This window comes from Rattus norvegicus, chromosome 2, assembly GCF_021556685.1.
Source record: "Rattus norvegicus strain SHRSP/BbbUtx chromosome 2, alternate assembly SHRSP_T2T, whole genome shotgun sequence".
NCBI lineage: Eukaryota > Metazoa > Chordata > Mammalia > Rodentia > Muridae > Rattus > Rattus norvegicus.
The window spans coordinates 1308297-1334843 of NC_141535.1; the positions used below are offsets into that span (position 1 = coordinate 1308297).

Below are 26547 nucleotides of genomic sequence, written 5' to 3' on the forward strand. Positions count from 1 at the left end.
TAGAATGTTAAATCACTTCTAACAATAGCATAGCATTATTTCCTATTCTACATTCTAACCTTCTTCCTTTAAGATTATAATTTTATAAGATAATCTTATTATACATCTTAGTTATGTGTAGTTTCACCTATTTAGCTTTGATAAACTCCATTCTGCACTACTCTACAAATTTTATTTAATGAAACAATTACAATGGCTACTACTACTCAATGTTCTTGATAAGTAATAAAACACAAGGAGTTAGATTAATTCTCACAACACTATAGGGCAAAATTACTATCACCCACAACTTTTATATTAGTAATATAAGTTCAACAGCTGGTGAGTGCCCAAATTGGAATTTATTTCCAGTCAGTCTGATTTCCAAGCTCTTAAATTATCATACTTGTTGTTATTAAAATCTCGTTGTAATAAAATACCCACCACACCCATCCAAATAGAGCACACAAAACTAACACAGTTCTACTTGGTGAGATTTAATGGGAGAACAAGACAAGGGAAAGGGGCAAGAGAAAGAAGAGAAAAGAATGAAGAGAAGAGAGAGCATGAGGGCAGAAGAAGTCTGCCTTTCATTTGGAATATGACATAACTACTCCCACATGGAGTTGGGATTTGGACCAAAGGAATACTGGGAAAGTAGGGCTGTTGCCATGTCAACAGTTACCAAATGGTGTTGCTGCTCAAGGCAATTCCTGATACCAACAATACTGCTGTTATAATTCGACATATTTCAAAAAGTAGTTCACAAAAAAACAGTCTATATACACATTATTAGCTCTTATTTCATTATTAGCTCTTAATAGTTCTGCCGCATTACTATTATATTTATGGAGATGAAAGCAAATATTTTCTCATAAGGAAAATTACTGACTTAGAATAACCAGAGATTGTTAATAAGGATTATTATAACCCAACTATTAGGATAACACTACATTATAATAATAGTACTTCTAATAATCCCCCTGGTGTTCCAAAATATGATAGTACAGGTCCTAAAACTGCCACCCATTTCTACCTATCTCAAGCTGTGGCCGAATCTTTCCTGCATTGTGTCAGCCAATTCTGTGAAAAACTGACTCATAAAAGTCCAGTGAAAGAAGAACACAGACTGGAAACAATTAAAAAAAAGTCTATTCAGTCCCAAATCAAAGTACACCTGCCTGTTTAACATAAAGGACAGAGCAAGCACTGAAGATCCAGGTAAATATATTTAAAATGCAAATTATAGCAGCCCTCAACAAACACCGAGAAGTGAACAAAATGATCTAAGTATTAAAAGAAAAAACAAAACAAACAAACAAAAAAACCCAAAAACCCCAAACCACTCTTTCTCTTCAACAAGGTGGCCAAGTAGCAGATGCCAACGTGGAGATCTTCATGAAGACCCTAATGGTCAAGACCATTACTCTTGAGATTGAGCCCTGTGACACCATCAATAATGATCCAAGACAAGTAAGGCATCCCACCGACCAGCAGAGCTGATATTCGCTGGCAAACAGTTGGAGGATGGCCACACCCTGTCCAACTACAACATCCAGAAAGAGTCAACCTTGCACCTGGTGCTGCGTCTGCACAGTGGCATCATCGAGTCATCCCTTTATCACCTCGTCCAGAATTACAATTGTGACAAGATGATCTGCCACAAGTGCTACTCATGTCTGCACACAGCGTAGTCAACTGCTACAAGAAGTTCAGCCACTCCAACAACCTGAGCCCCAAAGAAGAAGGTCAAATAAGGCTGGAGCCATACCTGGCCTGTGACCCTGTGAACAAATAAAATCCATTGACTGGGGCAAAAAAGAGAGAGAGAGAGAGAGAGAGAGAGAGAGAGAGAGAGAGAGAGAGAGAGAGGGAGGGAGAGAGAGAATGACAAAGATAAATATCAAGCTGGGCACAGGACTTAAACCCTAGCATTCAGAGACAGAGGGTAGGCACATCTGTGTAAGTCTGAAGGCAGCCTGGTCTACAAAGTGAGTTCCAGGACAGCCAGGGCTATACAGAAAACCCTGACTCAAAAACAAAACAAAATTCTGACAATTAGCTTTCCTGTGTAAAACCATTATGACCCTTTAGCATATCCAACAAACATTCATGTGTTGGTGGCAAGAAAATACACTGTTAACTATGAATACTCTATGCTGGTACAGAACACCAGACAAACCCACATTTGGAAAACAGCTGTGTAAGAAGTATAGTAAGATACACATTTAAAAAACTAACATAATAATCCAATAGGATTTTGTACTAAAAACTGAGATCTTACGAGTAAACTGTAGTGGCTTGGCTTGATGCTGCTTGTATATTATTGTTCATATTGGTTCCTCAAGAGGGGTTGCCCCCACCCCACAAGCAGAGCATCATGTACTTAGGTGATGCTATGTGAACCTTCTCTCCACTTTAATAGGTCAATAAAAGGTTAGAGTCTATGATTGGGTACTGGATAGGAAAGGTGGGACTTGAGGCTCAGGAGGGGGTGGCAGGTAGAAGGAGAAAAAGAATGAAGGAAGAGGAGAGAAGGAAGCCACTATGCACCAGAATCATGTGGCTGGGAGAAACCAGAAGTAATAAGGAGTCTTAGAATTGGGAAATAAGCTAGTATTGTATTAGATATGCCCAATCTAGGCATATAACTTATAATTAAAATATTTGGATTGTGTGTCTTTTACATGGGCTGTTAGTGTTGGAAATTTTAGTAACAAATTGACAAACCCATGTCTGGCTTAGAACCAAAGTAGCCCGATACAGAAATCCACCCCCCTCCACTGAATATTAACAACTAGGGCTTCACTCTAAAGCTGCTTCAGGGTGTTAATTAAGCATGAGTCTAAAGGGTGTACTGAGAGGCTCCCTGCCCAAGCCCCAAGCAAACCTAGGCAACCAGAGGTACCACACCAGCCCTGATCTAGGACACAAGGTGGTGCCAATGCCACAACACAGTTGTGGTTCCCTGAGTGTGAGAAAAAAAAAGGACAGGAAGTCAAGGTTGCCTGAGATGAGGCCTTCACAACTGAAAATTTGCAACTGAAAACACAGCAGGTATCTTTCCAAAGCTTTCTCCCAGAAAACAATGGGCTGGTCTAGGCATCTCTCTCCCAAGTCAACCTTCCCATGCACACTTTGATTTCCAACATCCCTCCACTTCTAAACAGGGCACAGGACACAGGCAGCAAGACCAGCTCTCTCAACTGCTTACACTGCAGGCTGTGTAAGATCAATACACAGGCTGAAGGCTATACAGGACAGTCAAAAGACCTAAAGGGCTCAAAACACAAAAGCCAAGGGTCTTTGTACAGTCAGCCCCTCCCTACTAGTGAAAGAATCCGAAAGGACCTTAATGTCCTAAAACAAACACCAGAAGGAAACAAAGATAAAAGAAACTTCAGACCAAATATAAGAATTAAAATAGTACCACTGCAATCTGTTCCTCCTTCGCTTTTCCCCACATAAGGTGATATAGAAAATTGAAGAGTTTCTTAAGTAGTGAATATAAAAAGCAGTGATTTTGTTTTTAACATTCTTAGCTTCTCAGAGTATATATGACCAAAGTCTAAGAAATTAAATTTGCCAAGGTATGTTGAAGAAAATTTTTGCATTTTCTATAGGCTAACTCTAAAAGCTGTACCAGGATCCACTCTGGAGTAACACTTTACCAGCAAAACTTGTAATTATAAACAGTATGATCTGCTCTCGTTAATCAAATATCTTGATTGATTAGTACTTAACTTTAACTCAACGAATAAATAAAATAGATTCAGTCATCACAGAGACAACAACAGTACAATTAATACAGTAATGAAAATGTAGCTTTACCTTGTGTCTATATAACAAGGAACTATAGTAAGGACTAAAGAGGGCTAATATTGCACATACCTTAAGAGGCATGGACCTGGGCAGGAGAGATAGCTCAGTGGGTAAGAGGTCCTGAGTTCAATTCCCAAAAACCACATGGTGACTCACAACCATCTGTAATGGGATCTGATGCCCTACCCTGATGTGTCTGAAGACCGCTACAGTGTACTCATGTTAATTGATTAGTTAATTAATTAATTGATTAGCCATGGACCCAGAGAAACAAGGTGAATTCATCTAAACCAGTATGAAGACAACCAGGCAATCAAGCACAGTGATATATGAAGAGATCTCAAATGACAAATATGTATCAGTCAACTGCATGGGTTAAAAAAATGACACTGACATACATATTGATAGCAATTTGCTGTCATTTGGGGGCAAACGTACACAACTATGACCATCAAGAAGACTCAAAATTAAGAAAAATTTGGGTAGTAATACTCAATAAAGAAAGACAAGTGCTAAAATGATCAGAAAGGAATAAATCTAGATTGGGTAAATGAAAACTCAGAAAGAAATTATTTGGTATAAAAAAAAATAAAATTAATTAATTAAATAAATAATTGGGGGCCAGAAACAGATGGAACAATCTCACTGGGCAAAAAAAAGTAGGTGAATAGGTGTCTTACAGTTTTATTGCTGTGAAGAGACACTGTTACTTAGTCAACTTTGATAAGGAAAACTGACATTGGGCTGGCTTACACTCTCAGAAATTTCGTCCGTTATGGCCATGGTGGGAAGCACAGCAGCATTCAGAGAGGCATCGTGCTGGATAAGGAGCTGAGAGTTCTACATCTTCATCTGAAGGCAGGAGCAGGAGACTCTGTCGACACTGGTCATAGCTTGAATATAAAGACCTCACAGCCCACTTTCCCAGTGACCCACTTCCTCCAACATGGCCACACATACTCCAACAAGGCCCCACCTCCTAATAGTGCCACTCCTTATAGGACAAGGATTCAAGCATATGAGTCTATGGTGGTCATTCCTATTCAAATCACCACAGCAGATGAGTCTTCAGACAGGGAGTTCATAGCTAAAACTATATAAAAATTAAAATTTCCAGATATCTTCACCAACCCACAAGACAAACTACTCATTCATTCCAGAGACTAGACCCAGCAAGAGTAGGTAGAGCTGGTAGAAGAGGCAACCAACACAAAGGGGTAACTCGGTGATAGCCTTTCTAGACTGACAATTATGGCCCTTTCCTGACCTTCTTTGTCAAATCTAAAAATGTTCTCTGCTATGTATGTACCCTTTCTCAAGCAAAAAAAAAACCAGATCTTTCTCTAGGAAAACACAAGCATGCACCCCAAAGGACCTCAGAGTCAACCCTAATCCTGAGTTCCTGCATGAAGACCCTGAGAGATGAAGTGAAGCCTGGGATACTTGTACAGACTCCAAGGTGTTGGAAGCGCCAAAGCTGTGATTTCTGCCAGGGAGAGTTGCTTACATGGGATAGAACCAGCCTGGAAGAGATATATTTTACAGGCAGAAAGATGGAGGGATGGTGCCATCTAAGCCTCTGATATCAGATATTAAGCTAGAGCCCTGGTTCTCAACCTTCCTATAGCTGTGACCCTTTAATGCAATTCCTTGTGTTGTGGTGAACCCCAACCATACAATTATCTTTGTTGCTACTTCACAACTGTAATTTTGCTACTGTCATGAATCATAATGTAAATATATGTTTACAGATGGACTTAGGGAGCCCCTGTAAATGGGCCATGACCCACAGGTGGGAAGTCTGACCTAGGGGACTTGATGTTTACAATCTGCCTTATCAGTCTTGCTTGGTCCAGCGTTTTCTGAATATGCCCACATTCCTCCTTTTAGGAAATAGTAATATATATGTTTTCCATTGTATGTTGAAATTAATTCACTTTTCAAATTCACAGGATTTTATCGAGACTGTGGGAGACCATGGGGACTTCTGAAGTAGGATTAAATATACTTCATAGTATAACAATGGCCTTTGGAGCCTGGGAGGGAAATGTGGTTTGAATGAGTATATCTCCCATAGGCTCAAATGTCTGAAACCTGGTGGTGACTTTACAGGCTATACCTTGCTAGGGGCTAGCTCTGAGGCTAGTATATATTGACTAGCCTCAATTCCTGTTCACTCTCTCTGCTTCATATTTGGGGTTTAACATGTGCTCTCTCAGCGCCCTGCCATGATGGTCTCATGGAAGCCCAACCAAAATAAACTCTTCCATAAACTGACTTGGTCATGGTATTTCATTATAGCCACAGAAAAGCAAATAAGTCAGACTATAAGTAATAGAAGATTAAAACAAAATTTTCTTAATCTTAAAAAGTTCATGATAAAATTGGGCACAAAACCAGTAAAAAGCACTCAACATCTCTAACCGTTAATATAGTAGCAATTCCTCTAAATATTGCAGTGTCCCATACTCCTGCTTAACAGAACAAACAGGTTCCTCCAGCTTCTGGAACAAGGCAGCCAGGTGCTCATCCTACAACCAAGAAAAGACATTCCAATAAACAGTAGGTACAACTCCCTGCCACAAAATAACTTCAAAGTCCCAGCACACTTACGAATAAAATTTCATGTTTTTTTACACTATTTTGATTAGCTTTTTTTTCTCCATCTTTATTAACTTGGGTATTTCTTATTTACATTTCAATTGTTATTCCCTTTCCTGGTTTCCAGGCCAACATCCCCCTAACACCTCTCCCTCACCTTTTATATGGGTGTTCCCCTCCCCATCCTCCCCCCATTACGACCCTCCCCCCAACAATCACATTCACTGGGGATTCAGCCTTGGCAGGACCAAGGGCTTCCCCTTTCACTGGTGCTCTTACTCGACTATTCATTGCTACCTATGCAGTTGGAGCACAGGGTCAGTCCATGTATACTCTTTGGCTACTGGCTTAGTCCCTGGAAGCTCTGGTTGGTTGGCACTGTTGTTCGTATGGGATCTCAAGCCCCTTCAAGCTTTTTAAGTTCTGTCTAAGATTTCTTCAATGGGGTTCCCATTCTCAGTTCAGTGATTTGCTGCTGGCATTCACCTATGTATTTGCTGTATTCTGGGTGTGTCTCTCAGGAGAGATCTACATCCAGTTCCTGTCGGCCTGCACTTCTTTGCTTCATCCATCTTATCTCGTTTGGTGGCTGTATATGTATGGGCCACATGTGGGGCAGGCTCTGAATGGGTGTTTCTTCAGCTTCTATTCTCAACTTTGCCTCCCTATTCCCACCCAAGGGTTATCTTGTGCCCCTTTTAAGAAGGAGTGAAGCATTCGTATTTTGGTCATCCTTCTTGGGTTTCATGTGTTCTGTGCATCTAGGGTAATTCAAACATTTGGGTTAATATCCACGTATCAATGAGTACATACCATGTGTGTTTTCTGTGATTGGCTAACCTCACTCAGGATGATATTTTCGAGTTCTATCCAGTTGGCTATAAATTTCATAAACTCATTGTTTTTGATAGCTGAGTAGTATTCCATTGTGTAGATGTACCACATTTTTTTGTATCCATTCCTCTGTTGAAGGGCATCTGGGTTCTTTCCAGCTTCTGGCTATTATAAATGAGGCTGCTTTAAACAGAGTGGAGCAAGTATCTTTGTTATGTGTTAGCGTCTCTTTTGGGTATCTGCCCAAGAGAGGTATAGCTGGGTCCTAAGGTAGTTCAATGTCCAATTTTCTGAGGAACCTCCAGACTGATTTCCAGAATTGTTGTACCAGTCTGTAATCCCACCAACAATGGAGGAGTGTTCCTCTTTCTGCACATTCTCACCAGCTTCTGCTGTCACCTGAGTTTTTGATCTTAGCCAGTCACTGGTGTGAGGTGGAATCTCAGGGTTGTTTTGATTTGCATTTCCCTTATGACTAAAGATGTTGAACATTTCTTTAGGTGTGTCTCAGTCATTCAGCATTCCTCAGCTATGAATTCTTTGTTTAGCTCTGAGCCCTATTTTTTAATACGGTTATTTGTCTCCCTGCAGTCTAGTTTCATCAGTTATTTGTATATTTTGGATATAAGCCCTCTATTGGTCTTAGAATTAGTAAAGATCTTTTCCCAATCTGTTGGTTGCCATTTTGTCCTTACAACTGTGTCCTTTGGCTTACAGAAGATTTGCAGATTTATGAGATCCCATTTGTCGATTCTTGATCTTAGAGCATAAGCTATTGGTGTTCTGTTCAGGAAATTTTCTCCAGTGCCCATATGTTCGAGGTTTTTCCCCACTTCTTCTTCTGTAAGTTTGAGTGTATCTGGTTTGATCTACTTGTACTTAAACTTTGTACAGGGTGATAGGAATGGATAGATGTGAGAGAGACCTCACCGCCTGATCAGGTGGGCACTCCTGAGGCTGCAGAGCGGAGGAGACCACCAACACTGCCCACCCCTGCCCACATCCCTGGCCCAAGAGGCAACTGTATAAGGCCTCTGGGTTCCCGTAGGGGAGGGCCCGGGAGCGGCAGGACCCCTGCGCCTGAGACACTGCCGGAACCTGAAGGAAACAGACCGGATAAACAGTTCTCTGCACCCAAATCCCGTGGGAGGGAGAGCTGAACCTTCAGAGAGGCGGACACGCCTGGGAAACCAGAAGAGACTGCACTCTGTGCACATCCAGGCGCCAGAGGAAAACACCAAACGTCATCTGAAACCCTGGTGCACGGAGGCTCCCGGAAGGAGCGGCACAGATTTTCCCGGTTGCTGCCACAGCGGAGAGGACTTAGGCAGTACCCCACGAGCAAACATGAGCCTTGGAACCACAGGTAGGACCAATTTTTCCCCTGCAAGAAACCTGCCTGGTGAACTCAAGACACAGGCCCACAGGAACAGCTGAAGACCTGTAGAGAGGAAAAACTACACGCCCGAAAGCAGAACACTCTGTCCCCATAACTGGCTGAAAGAAAACAGGAAAACAGGTCTACAGCACTCCTGACACACAGGTTATAGGACAGTCTAGCCACTGTCAGAAATAGCAGAACAAAGTAACACTAGAGATAATCTGATGGCGAGAGGCAAGCACAGGAACCCAAGCAACAGAAACCAAGACTACATGGCATCATCGGAGCCCAATTCTCCCACCAAAGCAAACACGGAATATCCAAACACACCAGAAAAGCAAGACCTAGTTTCAAAATCATATTTGATCATGATGCTGGAGGACTTCAAGAAAGACATAAAGAACTCCCTTAGAGAACAAGTAGAAGCCTACAGAGAGGAATCGCAAAAATCCCTGAAAGAATTCCAGGAAAACACAATCAAACAGTTGAAGGAATTAAAAATGGAAATAGAAGCAATCAAGAAAGAACACATGGAAACAACCCTGGACATAGAAAATCAAAAGAAAAGACAAGGAGCTGTAGATACAAGCTTCACCAACAGAATTCAAGAGATGGAAGAGAGAATCTCGGGAGCAGAAGATTCCATAGAAATCATTGACTCAACTGTCAAAGATAATGTAAAGCGGAAAAAGCTACTGGTCCAAACATACAGGAAATCCAGGACTCAATGAGAAGATCAAACCTAAGGATAATAGGTATAGAAGAGAGTGAAGACTCCCAGCTCAAAGGACCAGTAAATATCTTCAACAAAATCATAGAAGAAAACTTCCCTAACCTAAAAAAAGAGATACCCATAGGCATACAAGAAGCCTACAGAACTCCAAATAGATTGGACCAAAAAAGAAATACCTCCCGTCACATAATTGTCAAAACACCAAACGCACAAAATAAAGAAAGAATATTAAAAGCAGTAAGGGAAAAAGGTCAAGTAACATATAAAGGCAGACCTATCAGATTCACACAAGACTTTTCGCCAGAAACTATGAAGGCCATAAGATCCTGGACAGATGTCATACAGACCCTAAGAGAACACAAATGCCAGCCCAGGTTACTGTATCCTGCAAAACTCTCAATTAACATAGATGGAGAAACCAAGATATTCCATGACAAAACCAAATTTACACAATATCTTCCTACAAGTCCAGCACTACAAAGGATAATAAAGGGTAAAGCCCAACATAAGGAGGCAAGCTATACCCTAGAAGCAAGAAACTAATCGTCTTGGCAACAAAACAAAGAGAATGAAAGCACACAAACATAACCTCACTTCCAAATATGAATATAACGGGAAGCAATAATCACTATTCCTTAATATCTCTCAATATCAATGGCCTCAACTCCCCAATAAAAAGACATAGATTAACAAACTGGATACGCAACGAGGACCCTGCATTCTGCTGCCTACAGGAAACACACCTCAGAGACAAAGACAGACATTACCTCAGAGTGAAAGGCTGGAAAACAATTTTCCAAGCAAATGGTCAGAAGAAGCAAGCTGGAGTAGCCATTCTAATATCAAATAAAATCAATTTTCAACTAAAAGTCATCAAAAAAGATAAGGAAGGACACTTCATATTCATCAAAGGAAAAATCCACCAAGATGAAGTCTCAATCCTAAATATCTATGCCCCAAATACAAGGGCACCTACATATGTAAAAGAAACCTTACTAAAGCTCAAAACACACATTGCACCTCACACAATAATAGTGGGAGATTTCAACACCCCACTCTCATCAATGGACAGATCATGGAAACAGAAATTAAACAGAGATGTAGACAGACTAAGAGAAGTCATGAGCCAAATGGACTTAACGGATATTTATAGAACATTCTATCCTAAAGCAAAAGGATATACCTTCTTCTCAGCTCCTCATGGTACTTTCTCCAAAATTGACCATATAATTGGTCAAAAAACGGGCCTCAACAGGTACAGAAAGATAGAAATAATCCGATGCGTGCTATCAGACCACCACGGCCTAAAACTGGTCTTCAATAACAATAAGGGAAGAATGCCCACATATACGTGGAAATTGAACAATGCTCTACTCAATGATAACCTGGTCAAGGAAGAAATAAAGAAAGAAATTAAAAACTTTTTAGAATTTAATGAAAATGAAAATACAACATACCCAAACTTATGGGACACAATGAAAGCTGTGCTAAGAGGAAAACTCATAGCGCTGAGTGCCTGCAGAAAGAAACAGGAAAGAGCATATGTCATCAGCTTGACAGCACACCTAAAAGCTCTAGAACAAAAAGAAGCAAATACACCCAGGAGGAGTAGAAGGCAGGAAATAATCAAACTCAGTGCTGAAATCAACCAATTAGAAACAAAAAGGATCTTAGAAAGAATCAACAGAACCAAAAGTTGGTTCTTTGAGAAAATCAACAAGATAGATAAACCCTTAGCCAGACTAACGAGAGGACACAGAGAGTGCGTCCAAATTAACAAAATCAGAAATGAAAAGGGAGACATAACTACAGATTCAGAGGAAATTCAAAAAATCATCAGATCTTACTATAAAAACCTATATTCAACAAGACATGAAAATCTTCAGGAAATGGACAATTTCCTAGACAGATACCAGGTATCGAAGTTAAATCAGGAACACATAAACCAGTTAAACAACCCCATAACTCCTAAGGAAATAGAAGCAGTCATTAAAGGTCTCCCAACCAAAAAGAGCCCAGGTCCAGACGGGTTTAGTGCAGAATTCTATCAAACCTTCATAGAAGACCTTATACCAATATTATCCAAACTATTCCACAAAATTGAAACAGATGGAGCCCTACCGAATTCCTTCTATGAAGCCACAATTACTCTTATACCTAAACCACACAAAGACCCAACAAAGAAAGAGAACTTCAGACCAATTTCCCTTATGAATATCGACGCAAAAATACTCAATAAAATTCTGGCAAACCGAATTCAAGAGCACATCAAAACAATCATCCACCATGATCAAGTAGGCTTCATCCCAGGCATGCAGGGATGGTTTAATATAAGGAAAACCATCAACGTTATCCATCATATAAACAAACTGAAAGAACAGAACCACATGATCATTTCATTAGATGCTGAGAAAGCATTTGACAAAATTCAACACCCCTTCATGATAAAAGTCCTGGACAGAATAGGTATTCAAGGCCCATACCTAAACATAGTAAAAGCCATATACAGCAAACCAGTTGCTAACATTAAACTAAATGGAGAGAAACTTGAAGCAATCCCACTAAAATCAGGGACTAGACAAGGCTGCCCACTCTCTCCCTACTTATTCAATATAGTTCTTGAAGTTCTAGCCAGAGCAATCAGACAACAAAAGGAGATCAAGGGGATACAGATCGGAAAAGAAGAGGTCAAAATATCACTATTTGCAGACGACATGATAGTATATTTAAGTGATCCCAAAAGTTCCACCAGAGAACTACTAAAGCTGATAAACAACTTCAGCAAAGTGGCTGGGTATAAAATTAACTCAAATAAATCAGTTGCCTTCCTCTATACAAAAGAGAAACAAGCCGAGAAAGAAATTAGGGAAACGACACCCTTCATAATAGACCCAAATAATATAAAGTACCTCGGTGTGATTTTAACCAAGCAAGTAAAAGATCTGTACAATAAGAACTTCAAGACACTGAGGAAAGAAATTGAAGAAGACCTCAGAAGATGGAAAGATCTCCCATGCTCATGGATTGGCAGGATTAATATAGTAAAAATGGCCATTTTACCAAAAGCAATCTACAGATTCAATGCAATCCCCATCAAAATACCACTCCAATTCTTCAAAGAGTTAGACAGAACAATTTGCAAATTCATCTGGAATAACAAAAAACCCAGGATAGCTAAAGCTATCCTCAACAATAAGAGGACTTCAGGGGGAATCACTATCCCTGAACTCAAGCAGTATTACAGAGCAATAGTGATAAAAACTGCATGGTATTGGTACAGAGACAGACAGATAGACCAATGGAATAGAATTGAAGACCCAGAAATGAACCCACACACCTATGGTCACTTGATTTTTGACAAAGGAGCCAAAACCATCCAATGGAAAAAAGATAGCATTTTCAGCAAATGGTGCTGGTTCAACTGGAGGGCAACATGTAGAAGAATGCAGATCGATCCATGCTTATCACCCTGTACAAAGCTTAAGTCCAAGTGGATCAAGGACCTCCACATCAAACCAGACACACTCAAACTTATAGAAGAAAAACTAGGGAAGCATCTGGAACACATGGGCACTGGAAAAAATTTCCTGAACAAAACACCAATGGCCTATGCTCTAAGATCAAGAATCGACAAATGGGATCTCATAAAACTGCAAAGCTTCTGTAAGGCAAAGGACACTGTGGTTAGGACAAAACGGCAACCAACAGATTGGGAAAAGATCTTTACCAATCCTATAACAGATAGAGGCCTTATATCCAAAATATACAAAGAACTCAAGAAGTTAGACCGCAGGGAAACAAATAACCCTATTAAAAAATGGGGTTCAGAGCTAAACAAAGAATTCACAGCTGAGGAATGCCGAATGGCTGAGAAACACCTAAAGAAATGTTCAACATCTTTAGTCATAAGGGAAATGCAAATCAAAACAACCCTGAGATTTCACCTCACACCAGTGAGAATGGCTAAGATCAAAAACTCAGGTGACAGCAGATGCTGGCGAGGATGTGGAGAAAGAGGAACAATCCTCCATTGTTGGTGGGATTGCAGACTGGTAAAACCATTCTGGAAATCAGTCTGGAGGTTCCTCAGAAAATTGGACATTGAACTGCCTGAGGATCCAGCTATACCTCTCTTGGGCATATACCCAAAAGATGCCTCAACATATAAAAGAGACACGTGCTCCACTATGTTCATCGCAGCCTTATTTATAATAGCCAGAAACTGGAAAGAACCCAGATGCCCTTCAACAGAGGAATGGATACAGAAAATGTGGTACATCTACACAATGGAATATTACTCAGCTATCAAAAACAACGAGTTTATGAAATTCGTAGGCAAATGGTTGGAACTGGAAAATATCATCCTGAGTGAGCTAACCCACTCACAGAAAGACATACATGGTATGTACTCATTGATAAGTGGCTATTAGCCCAAATGCTTGAATTACCCTAGATCCCTAGAACAAAGGAAACTCAAGACGGATGATCAAAATGTGAATGCTTCACTCCTTCTTTAAATGAGGAAAAAGAATACCCTTGGCAGGGAAGGGAGAGGCAAAGATTAAAACAGAGACTGAAGGAACACCCATTCAGAGCCTGCCCCACAGGTGGCCCATACATATACAGCCACCCAATTAGACAAGATGGATGAAGCAAAGAAGTGCAGACCGACAGGAGCCGGATGTAGATCGCTCCTGAGAGACACAGCCAGAATACAGCAAATACAGAGGCGAATGCCAGCAGCAAACCACTGAACTGAGAATAGGTCCCCCGTTGAAGGAATCAGAGAAAGAACTGGAAGAGCTTGAAGGTGCTCGAGACCCCAAAAGTACAACAATGTCAAGCAACCAGAGCTTCCAGGGACTAAGCCACTACCTAAAGACTATACATGGACTGACCCTGGACTCTGTCCCCATAGGTAGCAATGAATATCCTAGTAAGAGCACCAGTGGAAGGGGAAGCCCTGGGTCCTGCTAAGACTGAACCCCCAGTGAACTAGACTATGCGGGGAGGGTCGCAATGGGGGGAGGTTTGGGAGGGGAACACCCATAAGGAAGGGGAGGGGGGAGGGGGATGTTTGTCCGGAAACCGGGAAAGGGAATAACACTTGAAATGTATATAAGAAATACTCAAGTTAATAAAAAAAAAAAAAGAAAAAATTAAAAAAAAAAGAAGTCATGAATAATATTATGTTTATTACAATAAAAGCTTACAATTTAAAAAAAACAAAAAAAACAACAAAAAAAAAAGAATGGATAGATGTACATTCTTCTACATGATTACCTCCCTTTGAACCAGCATCATGTGCTGAAAATGCTATCTTTTTTCCTTGGCTCCATTGTCAAAACTCAAGTGACCATAGGTGTGTGGGTTCATTTCTGGGTCTTCAATTCTATTCCACTGGTCTATCTGTCTGTCTCTATACCAATACCATACAGTTTTTATCACTATTGCTCTCTAATACTTCTTGAGTTCAGGGATAATCATTTCCCTGGAAGTCTTCTTATTGTTGAGGATAGTTTTAGCTTCCCTGGGCTTTTTTCTTATTCCGGACGAATTTGCAAATCTTTCTGTCTAATTCTATGAAGAATTCTCTTGGAATTTTGATGGGGATTGCACTGAATCTGAAGCAGTCATTACAAGTCTCCCAACCAAAAAGAGCCCAGGTCCAGATTGGTTTAGTGCAGAATTCTATCAGACCTTCATAGAAGACCTCATACCAATACTATCCAAACTATTCCATGAAATTGAAACAGGTGGAGTACTACCGAATTCCTTCTCGGAAGCCACAATTACTCTCATACCTAAATCGTACAATGACCCAACAAAAAAAGTGAACTTCAGACCAATTTCCGTTATGAATACCAACAAAAAATACTCAATAAAATTCTTGCAAACTGCATCCAGGAGCATATCAAAACAATCATCCATCATCACCAAGTAGGCTTCATTCAAGCGATTCAGGGATGGTTTAATACATGGAAAACCATCGATGTAATCCACTATATAAACAAACTGAAAGATGAAAACCACATGATCATTTCATTAGAGGCTGAGAAAGACTTTGACAAAATACAACACCCCTTCGTGATAAAGTTCCTGGAAAGAACAGGAATTCAAGGCCCATACCTAAAGATAGTAAAAGCCATATACAGCAAACCAGTAGCTAGTATTAAACTAAATGGAGAGCAACTTGAAACAATCCCACTAAAATCAGGGACTAGACAAGGCTGCCCACTCTCTCCCTACTTATTCAATATAGTTCTTGAAGTTCTAGCCAGAGCAATCAGAGAACAAAAGGAGGTCAAACTGATACAGATTGGAAAGGAAGAAGTCAAAATATCACGATTTGGAGACAATATTATTGTATACTTAAGTGATCCCAAACGTTTCACCAGAGAACTACTAAACCTGATAAACACCTTCAGCAAAGTGGCTGGGTATAAAATTAACTCAAACAAATCAGTAGTCGTCCTCTACACAAAAGAGAAACAAGCAGAGAAAGAAATTAGGGAAATGACACCCTTCATAATAGTCCCAAATAATATAAAATACCTCAGTGTGACTTTAACTAAGCAAGAGAAAGACCTGTATGATAAGAACTTCAAGCCTCTGAAGAAAGAAATTGAAGAAGATCTCAGAAGATGGAAAGATCTCCCAAGTTCATGGATTGGCAAGATTAATATAGTAAAGTTTAGTTTGCCTTTAAAGTGAAGTTATAGGTGACAACTGGTGGTATATTTGTCCAAACTGCAAACAACGTACTTTTAGTGATTAGTAAATTTTTTTATATTCTTTGTATTTTTCAAAAATTAGAAACATAAAAAGAAAATGGTTTGCTATATACAGATGATTAACTAATAACACTTTGTACTAGATACTTATATGTTTTTCCTAATTCTCAGTATTACTAGCAATGCTGAGCTAAACAAAAATATATTAAATTGTTCTGTGTAAGAATATCTACTTCCTCTGAACAAAATTTTTGAGAGTAAAATTAACTTTAAAGGTTAGAATTTTTGAGCAGTGAAAATATATTCTACCTGAAGCCATATTGTAAACTAAAATGAACAAAAATTATTTGATATGTAAATACCTTTATTCATTAAAACACATCCTTTTTCCCAGCCATGATTTTCAGATTTTGTCCTCCAACAACACCTCCTCATGGTAGGCAGAGATTCTGTATGGAGAGAAAAAAAATAAGTCAGTTTTATAACATAACCTACTCTTCATTGATATTTTATCAAGGGAAATGGGAAAGTTGAAAACTCAAATGTCCAATTAACGAAAGACAAAAGTATAATCCCAAGTAAACCTTATCAAAATGTGTTATTTTCAGGTTGCTTTATCAGTGCAGTCTGTCCAGAGAACATCCTCCCTACACTTTTAGTCTCATATTTAAACACTTTCCAACTTTCTACTTGAAGAGGGGTCAATGGGGAATCTATGCGCTCCTGAATAACACTTAATATCCTCTTTGCATAAAACATCAATAAATCCAACTGTCCCTTACTCGTTACCATTAATTAGTTAAACAATCTATTAAAATATTTCCTTCATCATCTGACCTAAAATGATTCTCAAACTGTGTCATACAAACAACTCAAGAAAACACACATAGTATAATACATCTACTAAGCAAAATGCACCCCCAAGAACTTCATTAAAAGATCTACATAAGGGACTTCTTAGTGTGATAACAAATTTAATACATGAGGTTGAAACGAAATACATTAAGGAAGTATTACTTACTGCAGACCCATGCCAAGATGTGCTCTTGAGAAATGATTACATGCAAGAGATCAGGGGTAAGAAGGTTTGGGGGTGGTGAGGGCCTGGAGACTGGGTAGAAGCAGGCAGACAAGAGCAGAGCCATGAGGGCAGAGAAGGGAAGACAAGGTCAGAGGACAGAAAACACTGGCATTCTTAATGTAACACTTAACTGTACTATACAACACCAAGATTACCAGATCCTGGCATGTCTCAAGCTTCCAGCCTAGGTACTAACTAGTTAAGTCATTGTTGGATCACAAGAGGCACAAAGTTAAATTTTCCAGGTACAAGTTAGGCCACCACTGTATTAACTTTCATAAATTAATGCAATATTTACATTGCTTTCTGTAATTCTCTAAGATTATATCAAAGACTATTATATGAAGCCTTCACTATCAAAGTCAAACTAGCTTTGGTAAGATTTGTAAGAATCTTTAATGTTAAAACACATTTTTTCCACACACATGATTCTTAGTTTTTGAAATGCCTTTTGATTTGGTTTATCTTTCTGACATTTGTATTAACGACATATTATATACATGAAAAATGGCTAAAGACACACGGACGTTTTCAGCTAAATCCCTAGAGTGAGAAAGACAATTTAAATGTTTTAGGGACCTATGTAAAAGGCCCTGAGAATAAATTTCTAATTCTGTGAACATTGCTCTTAAATTTGCTCTAGACTGGTACCAGGGTGTTCCATGGTGTGTTCCATATCAAGCCCAGAATTGCCAGATGTATCTCATAAATTCTCCTTGAGAGGCTTATTTGCTAGTCTTCATCCCTTAAGAGCCAAAGAAATTCCTATTGCATAATGACTGGTTCAAAGAAACTCTGAATCTATACACATACTTTTAACAGAAATGATTTGAACATTCTGCAAATGTGTATGTGGCAGTCATTAAATGTAACAACATGTAGTCATATGCATGAGAATGTCCTCACAGACTCTGATATTTAGACACCTAGCTGGTGGTGCTATTTGGAAGGGATTAAGAGGTATGGCCTTGCTGCAAGAAGCATGTCCCAGGAGGGAAACTTTGAGAGGTAAAGAATGTTGTATATCCATTTGCTCTCTCTGCTTCTGCTCACCACCATGCTTCCCATCAAGATGTCTATTAAACTATAAACAAAGTTACTTTCTCATGGGAAAAGCAACAGGAAGGTCTCTTCCTCAGGTTTGCAGCTTACTTGGCAGAGCACCAGGATTCTTTGCTTGAGAAAGTCTGCTTCCTTGGTCTCAGTTTGCTTAGAATGACAAACACCCTAGGTTGCCTGCAAGCTGGCAAGCTGGGAACAGTGTCCTCTTGCCATTTCTCTACAAATAATAAAATATATCTTCAAACTTAAAGCCAGGTATGGTGTATTACACCTTTAATTTCAGTGTCTGGGAGGTACAATGAGGAGAATCAGAAGTTCAAGGCCAGCCCTATCTATATAATGAACTCACGACCAGCCTCAACTACAGAAGCCTAGTCTCAGTTCTTAAAAAAAATGAACAAATAAAAGAAAAATAAATGAGAAATAAAAAATAATAACAATTCATTTGATTATTCATTTAAGAGCACAGTATGCTCACTAAAATTTCTGCTGTGAAAAGCCAGTGAGAAAATCATTATTGATGGTGTAACAAGGAGGGTACCAAGTCTGACACTGAGAAAGATATGGATATGCATCAGGGGTGCAGCACTCGCCTGTCATTGAAGAGGCTGTCAGTTTGGTGTCAATAATTAAGGAAAAACAGAAAACCAAGCAAGCCCCACAAGAAACTAAAACTGTTTTCTATAAAACATTGTCCCAAGGCAAAGTCACTTACCAAGTAGTGGAAATTATTGAAATAAATATCTGAAGAGAACAAAATTTACAAATACCTGCTACTTCTCCCCAATGGGATTCTTTCCTCTCTGAGAATAATCTGTCAACTCTAGGGGAGTGACTGAAGAGCAGCCATAATTTTAGCAAACCCCACACGAAAGGAATGAGAACTGGAGTTGAAGAATCTTCCAAATATACTGATCTCTATATTACCAATAAGAACTGAGGCTGGAGAGAAGTCTCAGTGGGTAAGAGCCCTGACTGTTCTTCCAGAGGTCCTGAGTTCAATTCCCAGCAACCACATGGTAGCTCAGATCAGCTCTGTAATGAGATCTGATGCCCTCTTCTGGTGTGTCTGAAGAGAGTGACAGTGTACTCACATACATAATATAAATAAATTAAGTTTAAAAAAAGAAATAAGAACAAACTAGAAGTAATCAAATCAAGTTTTCCGGAAACTAAACCCCCGACAACTTCTACTAAAAGGCCAAATACAAGGCAAGTGATACATTTCTCCACACTTGCATTGATACTCATTGCCCTAGTTAGGGTTATTATCACTGTGATGAAACACTGAAGCAAGTTGCAGAGGAAAGAGTGTATTTGCCTTACACTTCCACTTGGTAATCCATCACTGAAGGAACTTGGGAAAGGAACCCAAACATGGTAGCAACCTAGAAGCAGGAACTGGTACAGTGGTCAACCAGTGGTGCTGCTTACTGGCTTCCTCAGCTTGCTATCTTATACAGCCCAGGACCAACAGGCCAGGGGTGGCCACACCCACAACAGCCTGGGACCTCCTGTATAAATCACTGAAATAACACCCTATAAACTTCATTAAAACCTGATCTTATGGGGAAGCATTTTCTCAATCGAGGTTCCCTCCTTTATGATGACTATAGCCTAGATTGAGCTGGCATAAACATGGAGAGCATATTCATATGTACACGTTCATATTTCACTCAAACCAACAAGAATCTTGTTTCACATACTCAAGTATTATCATGAACATATATCAAATTGCCATTAACTATACATGTGATTGGGTAGCAAAGAGTGTTTCAGTCCAGTCACGACTACATAATGTTGGGGTAGAAATCTCATTTCGCGTCCAGACAAACCACAATGGGACAACAAGGTTCCATGTGGAAATGTTTAATGAGAGAAGAGTAGAAGAGGAGAGGAGTAAAGACCGGCCATGAGCATGTGGAGGGAAGGGGCGAGGAGAATGGGGAGAGAAGGGACAAAGGGGAAGAAGGGAAGCAGGGCAAGAACAAGAAGCAAGAAAGAAAGAGAGCAAGAGAATGAGGAGGGGACAAGCATCCCCTTTTACAGTGCCAGGCATACCTGGCTGTTACCAAGTAACTGTGGGAGTGGAGCTTAGACAGAAAACTAACACAAAGTGAGAACCTGTTTTCAAGAAAAAAACAAAACAAAAACAAAAAACAAACAAGGAAAATGAACAAAAATTTTTTTTCCAGGACTGAAGAGATGCTTCAGAGGAGAAGAGAATATAATATTCTTGAAGAGGATCAGAGTTTGGCCAAAGCAAAAACATCTAGCAGCTCACAACCACCTGACTCAGCTCCAGGAGCTCAGACACATTCTCTGGATGCCAGCACCTTCATTCACATGTGTGCATACCAACCATCACCACCAAGCACCTACTGCATACACATGCATATTATTAAAATAAAATAAAACATTTTTAGTAGAGAAATTCTGAAAATTCATACTAAAATTCTGAACATATATATCACAAATTCCTCCTAAAAGTAGTATAGGAAAAAACTCTAGCATTTGGACCTCATTGATAGCAACAAGAACCATGTAGTATGTGGAAAATTACTACAAATCATTTATAGGATTATACTGTATGAGGTGTCATGGTATAAAAGCATAAATTTCTGCTAATCCATAACGATCACCAGAAAAGAAATAGTTTATCTATGTCTCTGTGGTCTTATCTATAGAGAGGTTCCCCACTCCACAAGACTTGTCTGTTTATTTAAATAAGACTTTGTCTAAAGGGAAGAGGGCAATGGATTAGGATACAAATAACATGATGAGGCATAATTCAAAAAATGAGGTTTTTCTTCCTGTTCCAAGCAACTTTTGGAATGACAATGTGTCCTCCTTACTATGCTGACTCATTAGGAAGCAATGGTTCTGTATTGACTAGTCATCAATTATAAAGCTAGACTTGTAGGTAAAAACCACCTTGTTTGAGGTGATTGGGTTTCCAAAGCTAATTGTATGGTGTTTGCTCATCTCAGGTGAGCATCAGTGAGAAACAGTGTCTAAAATAAAATGCACAAAATAAATCAGCCCACAACTTCTCTATATTCTGCAGCATTAACAGAGAAACTATCGATGATGATGTCAAAAACTTAAGCTTAAAAGTAAATTAGACATGAACTCATAAATCTACAAGACATTATGCCCATCATTTGGGGAATGTCCTCAAAGCACTTTAGTGATTTATCACAGGATTCTATCCTGCCAGTGCAGAGCAAAAAGCATATTAGAACAGACTTAGAATCCCTTTGAAAACTATACAAACAAAACACCAAACGCACAAAATAAAGAAAGAATATTAAAAGCAGTAAGGGAAAAAGGTCAAGTAACATATAAAGGCAGACCTATCAGAATCACACCAGACATTTCGCCAGAAACTATGAAAGCCAGAAGATCCTGGACAGATGTCATACAGACACTAAGAGAACACAAATGCCAGCCCAGGTTACTGTATCCTGCAAAACTCTCAATTAACATAGATGGAGAAACCAAGATATTACATGACAAAACAAAATTTACACAATATCTTTCTACAAATCCAGCACTATAAAGGATAATAAATGGTAAAGCCCAACATAAGGAGGCAAGCTATACCCTAGAAGAAGCAAGAAACTAATTGTCTTGGCAACAAAACAAAGAGAAGAAAAGCACACAAACATAACCTCACATCCAAATATGAATATAACAGGAAGCAATAATCACTATTCCTTAATATCTCTCAACATCAATGGCCTCAACTCCCCAATAAAAAGACATAGATTAACAAACTGGATACGCAATGAGGACCCTGCATTCTGCTGCCTACAGGAAACACACCTCAGAGACAAAGACAGACACTACCTCAGAGTGAAAGGCTGAAAAACAGCTTTCCAAGCAAATGGTCAGAAGAAGCAAGCTGGAGTAGCCATTCTAATATCAAATAAAATCAATTTTCAACTAAAATTCATCAAAAAAGATAAGGAAGGACACTTCATATTCATCAAAGAAAAAATCCACCCAGATGAACTCTCAATTCTATGCCCCAAATACAAGGGCAACTACATACGTAAAAGAAACATTACTAAAGCTCAAAACACACATTGCACCTCACACAATAATACTAGGAGACTTCAACACCCCACTCTCATCAATGGACAGATCATGGAAACAGAAATTAAACAGAGACGTAGATAGACTAAGAGAAGTCATGAGCCAAATGGACTTAACAGATATTTATGGAACATTCTATCGTAAAGCAAAAGGATATACCTTCTTTTCAGCTCCTCATGGTACTTTCTCCAAAAATGACCATATAATTGGTCAAAAACGGGCCTCAACAGATACAGAAAGATACAAATAATCCCATGCGTGCTATCAGACCACCACGGCCTAAAACTGGTCTTCAATAACAATATGGGAAGAATGCCCACATATACGTGGAAATTGAACAATGCTCTACTCAATGATAACCTGGTCAAGGAAGAAATAAAGAATGAAATTAAAGACTTTTTAGAATTTAATGAAAATGAAGGTACAACATACCCAAACTTATGGGACACATTGAAAGCTGTGCTAAGAGAAAAACTCATAGCGCTGAGTGCCTGCAGAAAGAAACAGGAAAGAGCATATGTCAGCAGCTTGACAGCACACCTAAAATCTCTAGAACAAAAAGAAGCATATATACCCAGGAGGAGTAGAAGGCAGGAAATAATCAAACTCAGAGCTAAAATCAACCAACTAGAAACAAAAAGGACCATTGAAAGAATCAACAGAACCAAAAGTTTGTTCTTTGAGAAAATCAATAAGATAGATAAACCCTTAGCCAGACTAATGAGAGGACACAGAGAGTGTGTCCAAATTAACAAAATCAAAAATGAAAAGGGAGACATAACTACAGATTCAGAGGAAATTCAAAAAATCATCAGATCTTACTATAAAAGCCTATATTCAACAAAACTTGAAAATCTGCAGGAAATGGACAATTTCCTAGACAGATACCAGGTACCGAAGTTAAATCAGGACCAGATAAACCAGTTAAACAACCCCATAACTCCTAAGGAAATAGAAGCAGCCATTATAGGTCTCCCAACCAAAAAGAGCCCAGGTCCAGATGGGTTTAGTGCAGAATTCTATCAGACCTTAATAGAAGACCTCGTACCAATATTATCCAAACTATTCCACAAAGTTGAAACAGGTGGAGCGCTACCGAATTCCTTCTACGAAGCCTCAATTACACAATGACCCAACAAAGAAAGAGAACTTCAGACCAATTTCCCTTATGAATATCAATGCAAAAATACTCAATAAAATTCTGGCAAACCGAATCCAATACCACATCAAAACAATCATCCACCATGATCAAGTAAGCTTCATCCCAGGTATGCAGGGATGGTTTAATATACGGAAAACCACCAACATGATCCATTATATAAACATACTGAAAGAACAAAACCACATGATCATTTCATTACATGCTGAGAAAGCATTTGACAAAATTCAACACCCCTTCATGATAAAAGTCCTGGAAAGAATAGGAATTCAAGGCCCATACCTAAAGATAGTAAAAGCCATTAACAGCAAACCAATTGCTAACATTAAATTAAATGGAGAGAAACTTGAAACAATCCCACTAAAATCAGAGAGTAGACAAGGGTGCCCACTCTCTCCCTACTTATTCAATAAAGCTCTTGAAGTTCTAGGCAGAGCAATCAGACAACATAAGGAGGTCAAGTGGATACAGATCGGAAAAGAAGAAGTCAAAATATCACTATTTGGAGATGATATGATAGTATATTTAAGTGATCCCAAAAGTTCCACCAGAGAACTACTAAAGCTGAAAAACAACTTCAGCAAAGTGGCTGGGTATAAAATTAACTCAAATAAATCAGTAGCCTTCCTCTACACAAAAAAGAAACAAGCCGAGAAAGAAATTAGGGAAATGACACCCTTCATAATAGACCCAAATAATATAAAGTACCGTGGTGTGACTTTAATCAAGCGAGTAAAAGATTTGTACAATAAGAAGTTCAAGACTCTGAAGAAAGAAATTGAAGAAGTCCTCAGAAGATGGAAAGATCTCCCATGCTCATGGATTGGCAGGATTAATATAGTAAAAATGGCCATTTTACCAAAAGCGATCTACAGATTCAATGCAATCCCCATCAAAATATCAATCCAATTCTTCAAAGAGTTAGACAGAACAACTTGCAAATTCATCTGGAATAACCCAGGATAGCTAAAACTATCCTCAACAATTAAAGAACTTCAGGGGGAATCACTATCCCTGAACTCAAGCAGTATTACAGAGCAATAGTGATAAAAACTGCATTGTATTGGTACAGAGACAGACAGATAGACCAATGGAACAGAATTGAAGACCCAGAAATGAACCCACACACCTATGGGCACTTGATTTTTGACAAAGGAGCCAAAACCATCCAATGGAAAAAAGATAGCATTTTCAGCAAATGGTGCTGGTTCAACTGGAGGTCAACATGCAGATGGATCCATGTTTATCACCCTGTACAAAGCTTAAGTCCAAGTGGATCAAGGACCTCCACATCAAACCAGATAACACTCAAACTTATAGAAGAAAAACTAGGGCAGCATCTTGAACACATGGGCACTGGAAAAAATTTCCTAAACAAAACACCAATGGCTTATGCTCTAAGATCAAGGATCAACAAATGGGATCTCATAAAACTGCAAAGCTTCTTTCAGGCAAAGGATACTGTGGTTAGGACAAAACGGCAACCAACAGATTGGGAAAAGATCTTTACCAATCGTACAATAGATAGAGGCCTTATATCCAAAATATACAAAGAACTCAAGAAGTTAGACCGTAGGGAGACAAATAACCCTATTAAAAAATGGGGTTCAGAGCTAAACAAAGAATTCACAGCTGAGGAATGCCGAATGGCTGAGAAACACCTAAAGAAATGTTCAACATCTTTAGTCATAAGGGAAATGCAAATCAAAACAACCCTGAGATTTCACCTCACACCAGTGAGAATGGCTAAGATCAAAAACTCAGGGGAAAACAGATGCTGGCGAGGATGTGGAGAAAGAGGAACACTCCTCCATTGTTGGTGGGATTGCAGAGAGGTACAACCATTCTGGAAATCAGTCTGGAGGTTCCTCAGAAAATTGGACATTGAACTGCCTGAGGATCCAGCTATACCTCTCTTGGGCATATACCCAAAAGATGCCCCAACATATAAAAAAGACACGTGCTCCACTTTGTTCAGCGCAGCCCTATTTATAATAGCCAGAAGCTGGAAAGAACCCAGATGCCCTTCAACAGAGGAGTGGATACAGAAAATGTGGTACATCTACATAATGCAATATTACTCAGCTATCAAAAACAATGACTTCATGAAATTCGTAGGCAAATGGTCGGAACTGGAAAATATCATCCTGAGTGAGGTAACCCAATCACAGAAAAACACACATGGTATGCACTCATTGATAAGTGGCTATTAGCCCAAATGCTTGAATTACCCTAGATGCCTAGAACACATGAAAGTCAAGACGGATGATCAAAATGTGAATGCTTCACTCCTTCTTTAAAAGGGGAACAAGAATACCCTTGGCAGGGAATAGAGAGGCAAAGATTAAAACAGACACAGAAGGAACACCCATTCAGAGCCTGCCCCACATGTGGCCCATGCATATGGAGCCATCCAATTAGACAAGATGGATGAAGCAAAGAAGGGCAGGCCGACAGGAGCCGGATGTATATCTCTCCCGAGAGACACAGCCAGAATACAGCAAACACAGAGGCCTAAGCCAGCAGCAAACCACTCAATTGAGAATAGGACCCCCGTTGAAGGAATCAGAGAAAGAACTGGAAGAGCTTGAAGGGGCTCGAGACCCCATATGTACAACAATGCCAAGCCAGCAGAGCTTCCAGGGACTAAGCCACTACCTAAAGACTATACATGGACTGACCCTGGACTCTGACCTCATTGGTAGCAATGAATATCCTAGTAAGAGCACCAGTGGAAAGGTAAGCCCTGGGTCCTGCTAAGACTGAACCCCCGGTGAACTAGATTGTTGGGGGGACAGCGGCAAGGGGGGATGGGGAGGGGAGCACCCATAAAGAAGGGGAGGGGGATGTTTGCCAAGAGACCGGGAAAGGGAATAACACACGAAATGTATATAAGAAATACTCAAGTTAATAAAAAAGAAGAAGAAGAAGAAGAAGAAGAAGAAGAAGAAGAAGAAGAAGAAGAAGAAGAAGAAGAAGAAGAAGAAGAAGAAGAAGAAGAATAAGAAGAAGAAGAAGAAGAAGAAGAAGAAGAAAAAGAAGAAGAAGAAGAAGAAGAAG

The 26547-nt window shown here is 39.4% G+C and overlaps 1 pseudogene; it reads left to right on the forward strand.

The window, feature by feature from the left end:
- Nucleotides 1-26547, forward strand: part of LOC148006609 (uncharacterized) — a 2902548-nt pseudogene that overhangs the window by 1259021 nt on the left and 1616980 nt on the right.